The sequence below is a fragment of the Aquarana catesbeiana genome, linkage group LG03 (assembly GCF_042186555.1).
Source record: "Aquarana catesbeiana isolate 2022-GZ linkage group LG03, ASM4218655v1, whole genome shotgun sequence".
In the NCBI taxonomy this organism is placed as follows: Eukaryota; Metazoa; Chordata; class Amphibia; order Anura; family Ranidae; genus Aquarana; species Aquarana catesbeiana.
In genome coordinates, this window is record NC_133326.1 from 270,688,551 (window position 1) to 270,701,980 (window position 13,430).

At 43.8% G+C, this 13,430-nt stretch overlaps 1 protein-coding gene across 1 annotated transcript in view; it reads right to left on the reverse strand.

The window, feature by feature from the left end:
* Positions 1 to 13,430, reverse strand: part of MYRFL (myelin regulatory factor like) — a 184,662-nt gene that overhangs the window by 104,464 nt on the left and 66,768 nt on the right. The gene's annotated exons all lie outside the window — the stretch shown is intronic.

A 13,430-nucleotide genomic window follows, 5' to 3' on the forward strand; every position in this document is an offset into this window, starting at 1 on the left:
GAGGGAGAGAACCGAGGTTTCGGGCAGCCGCATCCCTCGACCATGCGACAGGTGAGTGGGTGTTTATTAAAATTCAGCAGCTACATTTTTTGTAGCTGCTAAATAAACACAGAAACGTTTGGAACTCCGCTTTGGGTTGAAATTAAAATGTCCTTTCTAAACCAGATAGATAGCTAGCTATTTTAGTAAGAAGCTGTAGTTTGTACCACCCCATATGATAAATGTTTAAAGCATGGGAAGACGGGAAGAATAAAACCTAATCCCAACTGCTTCTACCCATTCTCAATTTTAAAAAAAAATCTTCTGAAACACTTTTTTCTTTCCATAAAGTTTTACTGAGTTTTTCCTTGTATTACAGCAAGAGAAGAAAACGACAATCAGAGTGCAGAAATGGAAGCAAGGATTAACATACTATAACAGAGATATAAAGGGGATAAATTCAGTGCCCCCAGAATAAGGCATAAACTGATACCACAATGGTTTCAATGGACATAAAGTAAACATTGGAAAAGTTCAAAGAATAACCTAAGGTAAATATCCCTGGGAACCATGGTCTTAAGCTAGTTTACTCAAATAGTTAAGCTACATGCTTTGGAACAGTGTGAATCACTCCATTGCCCAAACAGAAACCACATGGGGATCTTTGAAAAGAAAGGCAGGAAGAGAAACAGATAGCAGTAAGAAAAACAATAAAAGAGGGTGGCAAAAACAACAGAAAAATGAAAAAAAAAAAGGAGGGGGAGGGAGGCAAGTATCAACTTGATTCCGGAAGCCTTAGGTGCAGGGGGTGTACTGGATGGAGGGGTGGAAAGGTAGAGGGAAGGTGTGGGCATAGGATCAGGATTAGGACAGGAAAAGCTAACAGTTAACCAACCCTCATGATCACTATTAGCCCTCAACCATTCTCTCCGGGGCCCGCTAAAACATTTACTCCTATTTGTCTATCTGCAGGTAAAGAACCATACCGGGTTCAATCAATATTGTATTTAAACTGATGCCCCCAAAATAATGTTAAACATAATGACTTATTACAAAATGACTTCTGAGTAAAGAGACCATTTCAGCTATTCTATCCAACTATGAATATGTGGTTTTTCCTAGGTGAAAAATCCCTCCTATACTAGGTCAACCCCCACTGCGCCTTGGATAATTAACCTTGATGATCTTATTCACCTGGTTAAGAGCTCCTACCTAAAGCTGCCACTTAATGTAAATCAGACAGTGTATATGAGATTTAAATCCGTGCTGTGTGATCAGTGCAAAAACACCACACGTGACAAGTTAAATCGTGGCGCTATTACTAATGAGTCTGTTCCACCTCCTGTGGTGAAAAATTCAAATCTAACGAACACCTCTTTGCTGGTGCTTATCTACATATAGTGCAAAAATAGAAAGATGTGTGCAATAGAACTATAATGAAAATATACTATTGATAAATCCACATCAAAATAAAAAATATATATATATAAACAATATATATGAACACCACAAAAATACAAAACGTGACTTGGTGTCAATATTACTCAGATCCTGTTAAATATAATCCCCATGCAATGATTGCCCAAAGATATTAGTTCATTAGATGGCGATCCGTGAGCATCACCACACACTTCTATAAAACCATAAAAGTGCAAGTATTACATTAGTCAACTTTCGCTTTTGCATCTGTGTGGGCATTAGCTATACCAATAGAGTGTCAACAATGCTGTAAATAACCATTATTGTTTGTGAATGTAAAAAATGTTGATTTTGTACAATATATGTCCCTTGTAGGACTTTTTATTATTATTATGGAATAAATTTATATTTTTTAATAAAAACAAGTCTTTTCCTTATGGTACCGCAACAGTCCCTTTTTTTCCTGAAAGAGGCAGGACTCTGTTGGAGAAGTCCCTGCTTTTTGCTTCTCTTTCAACCTCATTTTTGGCTCTATTCATACTCAGGATGATGGTACCTATTCATGAGATTATACCCCCTCTTGTAAACTTTGTGGCATATTTGTCAATTTCATTATAGTGGGTGGATAACACACCCGGATCCTCGGATCCAATTTTTTCTCCCCCCTTTTTTTTTTTTATTTTTTCCCCTTTTGCCACTTGATATTATGATTCTATGTATGTCTTCCAATTGTGGTTATCTCTGTCTTTTGTAGCAGCCGTTTAATTATTTAATTTTCTTTGTTTGAGTCCTTCTTGTTCACGGTCAGGGCTTTTTTCCTGTTGTTTTGCATAATATTTACTATGGATGTTTTAGGTACTGCCTGGGGGGACTTTATGTCCACCATACAGGCAGGATGTCTAGCCCATCAACAGCTAGAGGACGAAACTAAAACGTTCCTAGATAGGTTGTTTAACCTCCTTAAGAAAAAATCTCATTTACATTGGCACATCCAATATTTTGAACTGTACATTACTGAAAAAGTTTGTCCCCTTGGGCTTCGCGTCCAACTATTCCCTACAATCAAAGATCCCTCTGTGGATTTTAAAAAATCCTGGGAAAATACGTTAACTAACTGTAGCATTGAACTCATGTCAAAGCTTACTACCCAGTACCGTTCCGATATGATATCTCTTGACGCGGAAATTGACAGATTACTCGGTCAATTCCCTAACATCCAAGAGTCAAGTTGCTTCACAAATAAATGGAAGGAAATACGAGACAAAATTGAAAATCTAAACAAAGACATCATCATTAAAAAACAAAGAAAATTTTCCCAGGACAAATTGGCATTTTCGGAGGGCTATGCATACAAATGGTCCGGAAAACCATTCCCTCACAAACCTAGACGCCAAAATCGGCAATTTCCAGCCCCGACGGCAACAGATTATACGGAATCTGACTCATCGATATCTTCTGTATCCTCACAGATCACTACCCGTCCCACTTTATCACGAGCACCGGGTGCCCCTCGAAAGAGATCCCTTACTGGTGATAATTCCACCACTAAACACCCTAAAAAAGGCAAACAACATGGCAAAGCACTAAAAACACCACAAACACCAAGGCCAGGTGGACAGGCCCCCCCTACGGGACCTCTCCACTCTACTCTACATAATGTTATCCCGAAACTCTTGCAACCTAACATCCAAACACTCCTATCACAGCCTGGTTTTTTGGTGCAACCAGGCCCAGAGCCCCCCAAACAGGGGAATCTGGACCTGTTTGTACAAAGGACCCCAACCCCAAGCACGTCTCACGAGTGATCACCCCCACCATGGTTAATGATTCCCATTCCCTCAACATCATCAATCTCACACCCTATCGGCTGACACCGGAGGAGAAACAGGTCCTTCATCTAGGCCTGGGTTTCTGCCCTTCGGAGCCAATCGATATCTACGAAACAATTAAAGACCTTTATTTATTTGCCCGTAAGTTGACTTTCAACTATATGTTTGATCCTGACCGTAAATGTGCCAATTTGGAAAAAGAACTAGCAGAAAAGACCAAGAACTTCACGGTAGCGGAGTCTAGAGCATTAAGGGATCTTATGCTACTCCTTGACGAGGGAGAGGTTGAGTCGGATGCCCTAGATAGCAATTCCGGCTCCCCCTCCACCTGCCACACGATCAGTACCCCCCAATCTCAACATCTTACTTCTAAAACGTCTTTAAAAATGAAGTCCAAGGTCTTTCCTGATTTATTAACTTGCCCCCCCATCTGGGCTTTCCTACATGAATGCATCCTCTCCCTTAAAAGAGAACGGTGGCAAACATTACCCTCCAATCTGACTCGACAACAATTTTGAGCAGTTACCAAACTGCAAAAAAACACTGATCTAGTCATAAAGCAATCCGACAAAGGTGGAAACCTGGTGCTGATGACTCATCATCAATATCAGTCTATGTGTCTCAAAATTCTTTCCAATACCAATTGGTATTTACCGATTGAAAACTACTTTATTCAACAAACCATTGATGAATTTAGGGGACTCATCGGTAGGGCCTTCCTTGAGGGCCTCATCGATGATGACACCTATAAATTCATCAATGTACAATACCCACGTACTCCTACGTTTTATGCCCCGCCGAAAACTCATAAAAATCTCTCTGTACCTCCAGGCCGACCTATTGTCTCTGGCAAAGGTTCACTAACGGAAAACGCCAGTAAGCTGGTGGATACCTTTCTTTTACCACACGTCATGAGACTACCCTCTTACATCAAGGATACAACTGACCTGTTGAAACACATTGAGGGGGTCCAGGTCCCTCCGGACGCCCTCCTCGTGGGTATTGATGTCGAGGCTCTCTACTCGAGCATCCCCCACGAGCAGGGCGTCCGGATGGCTGGCTCTTTCTTAATGGAACAGGATCATCATACCTGGCCCACCAATACTTTCATCCTAAAACTTTTAGAATTTATTTTGACTAAAAATTATTTTCTATTTATGGATCAGTTGTACCTTCAAACACAAGGTGTCGCAATGGGCACATCTTGTGCCCCTTCGTACGCAAATTTATACCTTGGTGGTTGGGAACGGGCTATTTTTAGTGATGACCTCATGGAACCATTCCTGGGCCATGTTCTAGGGTGGTTCAGATTTATTGATGACCTTTTAGTCATCTGGACAGGTACAGAGCAACTCCTACAGACCTTTATTGCAGAGCTTAACATTAATCCTTTTAATCTCCATTTCACTTTCTCCTACGATAGATTAAGTATTCCGTTTTTGGATGTACAGATTATTAAAAACTCCACTGGTTATTTAACCACTGACCTATACCGCAAACCCATCGCGGGAAATACGTTGTTGCACGCCTCGAGCCTTCACCCCCGTCCTCTGGTTCGCAGTATTCCCTTTGCTCAGTATCTCAGACTGAGAAGAAACTGCACAGAGGACGGGGATTTCCATAGACAGGCCAATGCTCTCCGTACACGATTATTGGCGAGAGGCTATAAACGTACGGTTCTTAGAAAAGCATTTAATAAAGCCCGAGCTCTAGACCGACAAACATTACTATATGGTCCTCCACGTTCTCAACAACCCTATATGACCAAGATCATTACTAAATTTTCTGCCCATCACCAGCAATTAAGAAAAATATTGTCCAACCATTGGCACATCCTGACCGACCATCACACCCTTAAAAAATATATTAAACCAACCCCAGATTTGGTCTTTAGAAGGGCCACCTCTTTAAGGGATAGATTAACACATAGTCATTATAAGATTCCTTTCCCTGGTCCGTCGGAACCCAGGGGCACTTTTAAATGTGGCAATTGCCCACATTGCCCCTGGATTCAAGAAGGACAACACTTTTCATTACCCAATGGGGAAATGTTTTTCCCCAAACATTCTGCCAACTGTGGCACGCGTGGGGTAATTTACCTCATGACTTGCGCATGTGGCGCTTTTTATGTGGGGAAAACGATCAGAGAGTTACGGCAGAGACTGGGGGATCATTTATATGCCTCCACAAATGGCAAGCTCACTACTGTGGGCCGCCATATAGGCATTCACCATCGCTTCAATCTGGATTACATCCGGTTTACTGTGTTAGACGTTGTCCCTGAAGACCCCCGCGGGGGCAATTGGGACCGGGAAATTTTAAAACGTGAATCCCTTTGGATTGAGCGATTGAATGCATGTGTTCCTCCCGGTATCAACGAGGCACATTCATATAAATATTTTCTCGAATAAATTAGTAACAATGCTATTTTCTTCCCCCTTTTTCCCCCTTTCCCCCCTTTTTCCCCCACTCTTCTTCCCCCCCCCCCCCTAGCCTCTGCCGTGATTCCACCATATATTAAAACTCTTGGGCTTCTTTTGCAGAATTTCAGGTCCCCCCTCCCCCTTGACTATACTTGATCGGACTCTATACATATAGTGGTTTGCACTACATTAAAATTTGTGAATTCTGATAAATTTGATGTTTTTTCTCTGTGGCTGACTCCAAATTTTCAGTAGATTGCTTGCTTTATTCATTAAAGTTATGTATACCTAGATTGAATTGTTATTTTATATGTTCTGGGATGGGTTATGATGCTTATTTCTTTAACTGTGGGTTCCTTTATGTCCCCACCGTTTGAGATTATGCATCGTCCTTTCCCCCCCCCTTTCCCAGTCTATTCCTTGTTTTACATAATGTGTATTGAAATCCTTATTAATAATTTGCACTGACCACTCTGCTTTGGAGGAATGTGAGGAGTTAATTCTCCCCCCACGGCGGGCTTGCGCTCCTCCGGCGGCAGGCTGGGCTCTAATGAGCCCAGCTGCTGCTTCGTATGATCAATGTTCAGGCACTGATCACTTTTGAGCTGTGCGCTTGCGCCGGGCATTCTCCCGCGCATGCGCAACAGTGGAGGACCGGACCCGGAAGTAATCACGGCGACTGTTGTCGCCGCTGAACTTCCGGGTTGGAGGCATTTAAGATGCCCAGACGCAGCTGCTTATTGCACCAGACGGACACCCAGCACTCCACTGACGCCATCCGGAGCCCCTGTAAGTACCTAGCTGATGTCCCCCATGCAGGATGGGGACATCCATCCTTTCTGTTTGGTATCCCCCCTTCCTTATTGGTACAGAATACTTAGGGATTATTGTTTAATCTTCAGATTATCTTTAACATCTCCCCATCGTTTTACCTTTCTTGCAGTGACTCCCCCTGACAGTGTGGTGTGGCGCACTGGTTACTAATTGTATCAGTCACGCCATTCTGAGTGCCACTGGCTAGCAGCGTCTGGGTTTAACTTACTTTATATTACAGCAATGATAGGTAAAGAATTTTTCTGATATTATTAACTTTCTTCTTCAAAACGCTTTGTGTGCTTCTGATTTCCTTTACCAGGCATATTGGGACTTCTCTTCACCTCTCTGGCACTTCTCTTTTTTCCCCCTCCCCTCCTCCCCCCTTCCCCCCCCCTTTTTTCTTCTCTTCCCCCCCCCTCCTTCCTTCCCCCCTTTCCTCCCCCATTCTTTCCCCCCCCCCTTCCCCCCCCCCTCCTTTCCCCCCCCTCCTTTCCTCCCCCCCCTTTCCCCCCCCCCTCCTTTCCTCCCCCTGATCCCCTCCTTATCCACCTCCCTCATCCTCCTCCCCTCTCCTTTTTCCCCCCATATTTTTCCCTTCCCCCCCTTTTTCCCCCATCCTTCCTTCCCCGTCTCTTCTGTCTTTTTCTCCCCCTCTCTCTCCCCCCCTTCTCTCTCCCCCCTCCCCCCCCTCCTCCTTTCCCTCTCCCTCCCCTTCTCTCCCTTGCCCTCTCCCTTCTTCCCCTTCCTCCTTTTCCTTTACCCTCTTACCCCACCCCTGTTTTTCCCCTCTCTTCCCCCCCCTTCCTTCTTCTTATTTCCCCCCCCCTCTACCTGCTTTCCCCTTTCTCTCCCTATGGTTCTAATTCTTTCCTTCAATTATGGCACTTCCTGGGTGGTCCCCTTTCATAAGAAAATATATTATATCAATTTGCTAAAAATAATTTACCCTATTAAATTTTCCACAATAGTATTTTCCTAATCTGCCTCCCTGGCCCGCCCCCGGGGGAACGCCTCTTGAGGGCGTCTCACAGTATTGCTCCAGAGAACCTTTGTGGTTACAGCTTGGTGAGTGCAATTTTTTAAATCTAAGTATGCTCTCCAATATTAAATCTGTATACTCTCTTTGACAATTATTTATATATTGTTACCTGTCATGTTGATACTATACTGTTTTCTCCCTTTCATAGACTATATACTATCAGACGCCTCCTGAAGAAGCGGCTGTGACCGCGAAACTGTAGAGGTCACGTCTGCAAGTATTACATTAGTCAACTTTCGCTTTTGCATCTGTGTGGGCATTAGCTATACCAATAGAGTGTCAACAATGCTGTAAATAACCATTATTGTTTGTGAATGTAAAAAATGTTGATTTTGTACAATATATGTCCCTTGTAGGACTTTTTATTATTATTATGGAATAAATTTATATTTTTTAATAAAAACAAGTCTTTTCCTTATGGTACCGCAACAGTCCCTTTTTTTCCTGAAAGAGGCAGGACTCTGTTGGAGAAGTCCCTGCTTTTTGCTTCTCTTTCAACCTCATTTTTGGCTCTATTCATACTCAGGATGATGGTACCTATTCACGAGATTATACCCCCTCTTGTAAACTTTGTGGCATATTTGTCAATTTCATAAAAGTGAATATGTAAATGATATAGTCTCTTAAATAACACACAAGTGTGCCAAACAAGTGTCCAAAATAGTGCTCGAAAAAGAATATAAAATTGTGCTTCAGTAAGTTCCTTTATTTTAGGAGTGTAGATTCTTCTAGTGCAATCTTCCACCACACCTCTGTGTTCAGTGACCACTCTCCTTATGGACAGCCACTCACCAGCTCCTCATGCCTCCACTTTCGTATGAGGCTAAAAGGCATAGATGACTACTGCTAACGGCAAGGGTCAAACTCATATCCATCCGGAAGATCGTTCCATATAAAATAAAAAAAAACTCCCAATAGTGTAATACTGTAAAACACTTTAATTCACACTGCAAATACCACTTCAACAGTTCCACTCACATTGTGTAAAAAATAAACCAACACAGCAAACTCCACAGCAATCTGTCCAGTGTAGTATTAACCAGCTGCTAAGATCAATCTCCTAGGGGGTATGCGGTCATGGCGGACCCTCCAAAAGCCAGCGTACAAGAAGTATCTCTCACCCTCTCCCCGCCTGCTTCCTTGATGAGTGTAGCCGTCTCCTCCACTCGGTAAACCGTGCAGCTAACTTTCTCCTGTCACTTGTACGTGGTGTTATCCTTCATATGGCCACGCCCCGACATGTTTCGATACGCCTGTACCTTAATCATGGGACTATCCCATGATTAAGGTACAGGCGTATCGAAACATGTCGGGGGCGTGGCCGTATGAAGGATAACACCACGTACAAGTGACAGGAGAAAGTTAGCTGCACGGTTTCCCGAGTGGGGGAGACGGCTACACTCATCCAGGAAGCAGGCGGGGAGAGGGTGAGAGATACTTCTTGTACGCTGGCTTTTGGAGGGTCCGCCGTGACCGCATACCCCCTAGGAGATTGATCTTAGCAGCTGGTTAATACTACACTGGACAGATTGCTGTGGAGTTTGCTGTGTTGGTTTATTTTTTACACAATGTGAGTGGAACTGTTGAAGTGGTATTTGCAGTGTGAATTAAAGTGTTTTACAGTATTACACTATTGGGAGTTTTTTTTTATTTTATATGGAACGATCTTCCGGATGGATATGAGTTTGACCCTTGCCGTTAGCAGTAGTCATCTATGCCTTTTAGCCTCATACGAAAGTGGAGGCATGAGGAGCTGGTGAGTGGCTGTCCATAGGGAGAGTGGTCACTGAACACAGAGGTGTGGTGGAAGATTGCACTAGAAGAATCTACACTCCTAAAATAAAGGAACTTACTGAAGCACAATTTTATATTCTTTTTCAAGCACTATTTTGGACACTTGTTTGGCACACTTGTGTGTTATTTAAGAGACTATATCATTTACATATTCACTTTTTGGTTTTATAGAAGTGTGTGGTGATGCTCACGGATCGCCATCTAATGAACTAATATCTTTGGGCAATCATTGCATGGGGATTATATTTAACAGCATCTGAGTAATATTGACACCAAGTCACGTTTTGTATTTTTGTGGTGTTCATATATATTGTTTATATATATATATTTTTTATTTTGATGTGGATTTATCAATAGTATATTTTCATTATAGTTCTATTGCACACATCTTTCTATTTTTGCACTATATGTAGATAAGCACCAGCAAAGAGGTGTTCGTTAGATTTGAATTTTTCACCACAGGAGGTGGAACAGACTCATTAGTAATAGCGCCACGATTTAACTTGTCACGTGTGGTGTTTTTGCACTGATCACACAGCACGGATTTAAATCTTATATTCTATCCAACTGCATGAACCATTCTTTCAGTTTAGGCGCTTTGGTTGTTTGGTAAGTGGACCATAATGCACATCCATGTCATAATAACCATGTGCAAAGCTAATAATTTCAGGTAACTAGAAACCATTCCAGGAAGGAAAGGGGGGGTCCAAGATTTTTTTGAACAAGTCAGGTGACGAAACATGTCAAGGAAGTGACATCAGACATACAGACGGGAACATGAAGTACGGTAGCCGCCTTCTTTGTTATTCTGCGGTTTGGAAAAATAGGATTTTTTTGTCATACTTACCTGTAAAATCATTTTCTTTGGCACATCATACTGGGATGTCCCAGAGCAATAGCCTTGAGGAGAGGGAGACACCCTTCCAATAGCCATCAGAACTTATACGGCAGTCCGCAGTACACTGCGGCTGAAAGCCAAATCCTTGACTGATCAAACATCCACTTGATAAAAGTTTGTGAACGTATGCACTGAAGACCAGGTAGGTGCCTTACAAATCTGAGCCACAGATACCTGATGGCGAAAAGCCCAGGAGGTTCCTATACCCCTGGTAGAATGAATTCTCACCCTAAAGGGAGGAGCTTTATGTTTCAGACTGTAGGCCTGAATGACCAATTGACGGACCCAATTGGCAATGGAAGCTTTGGAAGCTGCCTGCCCTTTCTTGGGTCCTTTTTGGTAAAACAAAAAAGGAGTCTGATCCTTGGATCTCTGCAAATCTAGACAAATACACCTTGACTGCCCGGACAACGTCCAAAGAATGCAGTCGCCTCTCTTCCGCCGAACGAGGCTGATAGAAAAACGAAGGCAAAATAATGTCCTGATTTAAATGAAAGGCCGACGCCACTTTTGGCAAAAAGGATGGAACAGGTCGTAAAACGACCCTGTCATGGTAAAGGATCAAGTATGGTTCCCTGCACGAAAGGGCCGCCAACTCCGACACCCTTCTAGCTGAGGTGATGGCCATCAGGAAGGCTAGCTTGCGTGACAGCAAGTCTAATGGAATTTCCTTGATAGGTTCAAATTGTCATTTCTGTAACACAGACAACACCAAGTTCAAGTCCCAAGGACACATAGGTGACCTAACGGGGGAAGCAAGCGAGTTACCCCCTGCATAAAGGTTCGGATCAGTGAATGGGAGGCTAAAGGCCTTTGGAAGACTACTGATAGGGTCGAAACTTGACCTCTGATTGTACTCAAAGCCAATTTGATCTCCACAGCTGACTGTAGAAAAGAGAGAATTCTTCCAATCACGTATTCCCGAGGATGCCATTGTCTGGTTTCACACCAAGTAATACAAGTCTTCCAGACATTATGATAAATTTTCCTAGTGACAGCTTTTCCAGCATTCACTAGGGTAGACACTACTGATCCCGAGATGCCACGGTCCTTTAACACGCTGGCTTCAATAGCCATGCTGTCAAATTTAGAGACTGTAAATTGGGGTGCAATATAGGACCTTGAGACAGTAGATCGGGGTGATGTGGAAGCCTCCATGGCCCGTCTATTGTCAGTCTCACAATCTCCGGGAACTAGGGCCTTCTGGACCAGGCTGTTGCCACCAGAATGACTGGAACTCCCTTTTTCCAAATCATGCGCAACAAAAGTGTAAGAGGGATTGGAGGGAAAGCATAAACCAGGGAGTACTGTCTCCATGGAACTATCAGAACATCTGCTCTGATTGCCAGAGTATCCCTTGTTCGATACACAAATTGCTGTAGCTTGTTGTTGAACCTGGATGTCAATAGGTCGACCTCTGGCCATCCCCAACGCTGGCAAATTTCCTAGAATACCAGTGGGTGTAGGGCCCATTCCACTGGGCAGATCTGCTGGCGGCTGAGATAATCTGCCTTCCAGTTCTCTACTCCCGGGATATGGACTGCCGATATAATCGGCACATGTCCCTCTGCCTAGGCTAGTATGTGGTTCACTTCCTTCAAAGCTGAACGACTCCTGGTACCGCCTTGGTGGTTTTTATAGGTCACTGCAGTGGCATTGTCGGACTGAACCCTGATAGGGCAGTCCTGAAGCTCCATCATCCAGGACCATAGAGCCAGACGTACTTCCAGGACGTTGATGGGCAGGATCTGTTCTGTCCCTGACCATTTCCCCTGAGCTGTGAGCCCTTCTAGGGTCACTCCCCAGCCTGAGATTCTGGCATCTGTAGTCACTACTCTCCAAGTTACCGGGAGAAAGGATTTTCCCTTTTGCAGGTTCTGATCCTGCAACCACCAGTTTAGGCTTAAGCGTGCCCGGGGATATAAGCATATTGGATAATCCAGGGCTTTTCCTCTTCTGATCCAGGCCAACAAGATATCTTGTTGTAAAGGCCTGGAATTGAACTGGGCATAGGGCACTGCCTCGAAGGAGGATGCCATCCTCCCTAGAAGACTCATACAGAGCCAAATGGAGGGTTGTCTGGTGCCCCTTATCTGATGCACTTGAACCTTCAGGGCACAGATCCTTACAGGTGGCAAGAATATTCTTGCTTGAACCATATCTAGGATCAGACCTAAATACTTTAGACTTTGAGCTGGTCTCAAGGCTGACTTTTCTGTATTTTATGATCCAGCCTAAGCTTTTCAATTACCGCATTGTGCATATTATGCTCTGTTCTAGAGCCTGTAATGAGTGATCTCTGAGTAGGAGGTCGTCCAGATAACCGAGCACCAGGATCCCTTGGGCCCTTAAAAGACCCAGTACAGGTGCTAGGACCTTTGTGAACACCCGGGGAGCTGTAGCCAGCCGGAAGGGTAGAGCCACAAACTGAAAATGACGTTCCTCTACTGCAAAACGTAGGAACCTCTGATGAGGCTGAAAGATAGGTATGTGTAAATACGCGTCTTTTATATCGATGGAGGCTAGAAAGTCTCCCCTCTGGAGTGAGGTTACTACTGAGCGGACAGACTCCATCCAAAAGGACTGTATCAGTAGATACTTGTTCAGGGATCTTAGGTCAAACTCTAGCTTGTAACCACGAGATATAATTGGGGTGACTCACTCGTCCTGAATTATTGTTCTACAAATGTCTGCAAAATGCAGCAGCCTTCCCCCTCACTCAATGGAGTGGGGGCGTCCCCTCAAAAGGAGGGCTTGGTGCTGGGTTTTGAAGAATCTTGGACCCAGGGCTTCTTCTGGCTCACAGCTTGCCCCTGGCCCTAGCACCCTGTTGGTGGCGGAACCGCCTTGACGCTGAGACATTTGAGGAAGCAGTCCCTTTGGTTTTAAACGAGGGATGTCTGGTGCTTTTCTTCACAGGAAGTAGAGAACTCTTCCCTCCAGAGATCTTTTGGATATATTTGTCCAAATGATTGGCAAATAAATGTTCCCCATGATGAGGGAAACCTGCCAATAACTTTTTACAAGGAAGCTCGGATGACCAATTTTTAAGCCATAAGAGTCTGCGCATATGTACAGACGAGAGAGCCAAACGAGAAACCTGCTGTATTTAATCCTTTAAAGTGTCAATAGCAAAACATAGCGGTCGAGAAATATCGGTCTTATTTTCAGGCAGATCATCCTCCTGGTTAGGCGTATCAGGCCCTTTGACCTGATCCTTTACGGACTAGCAG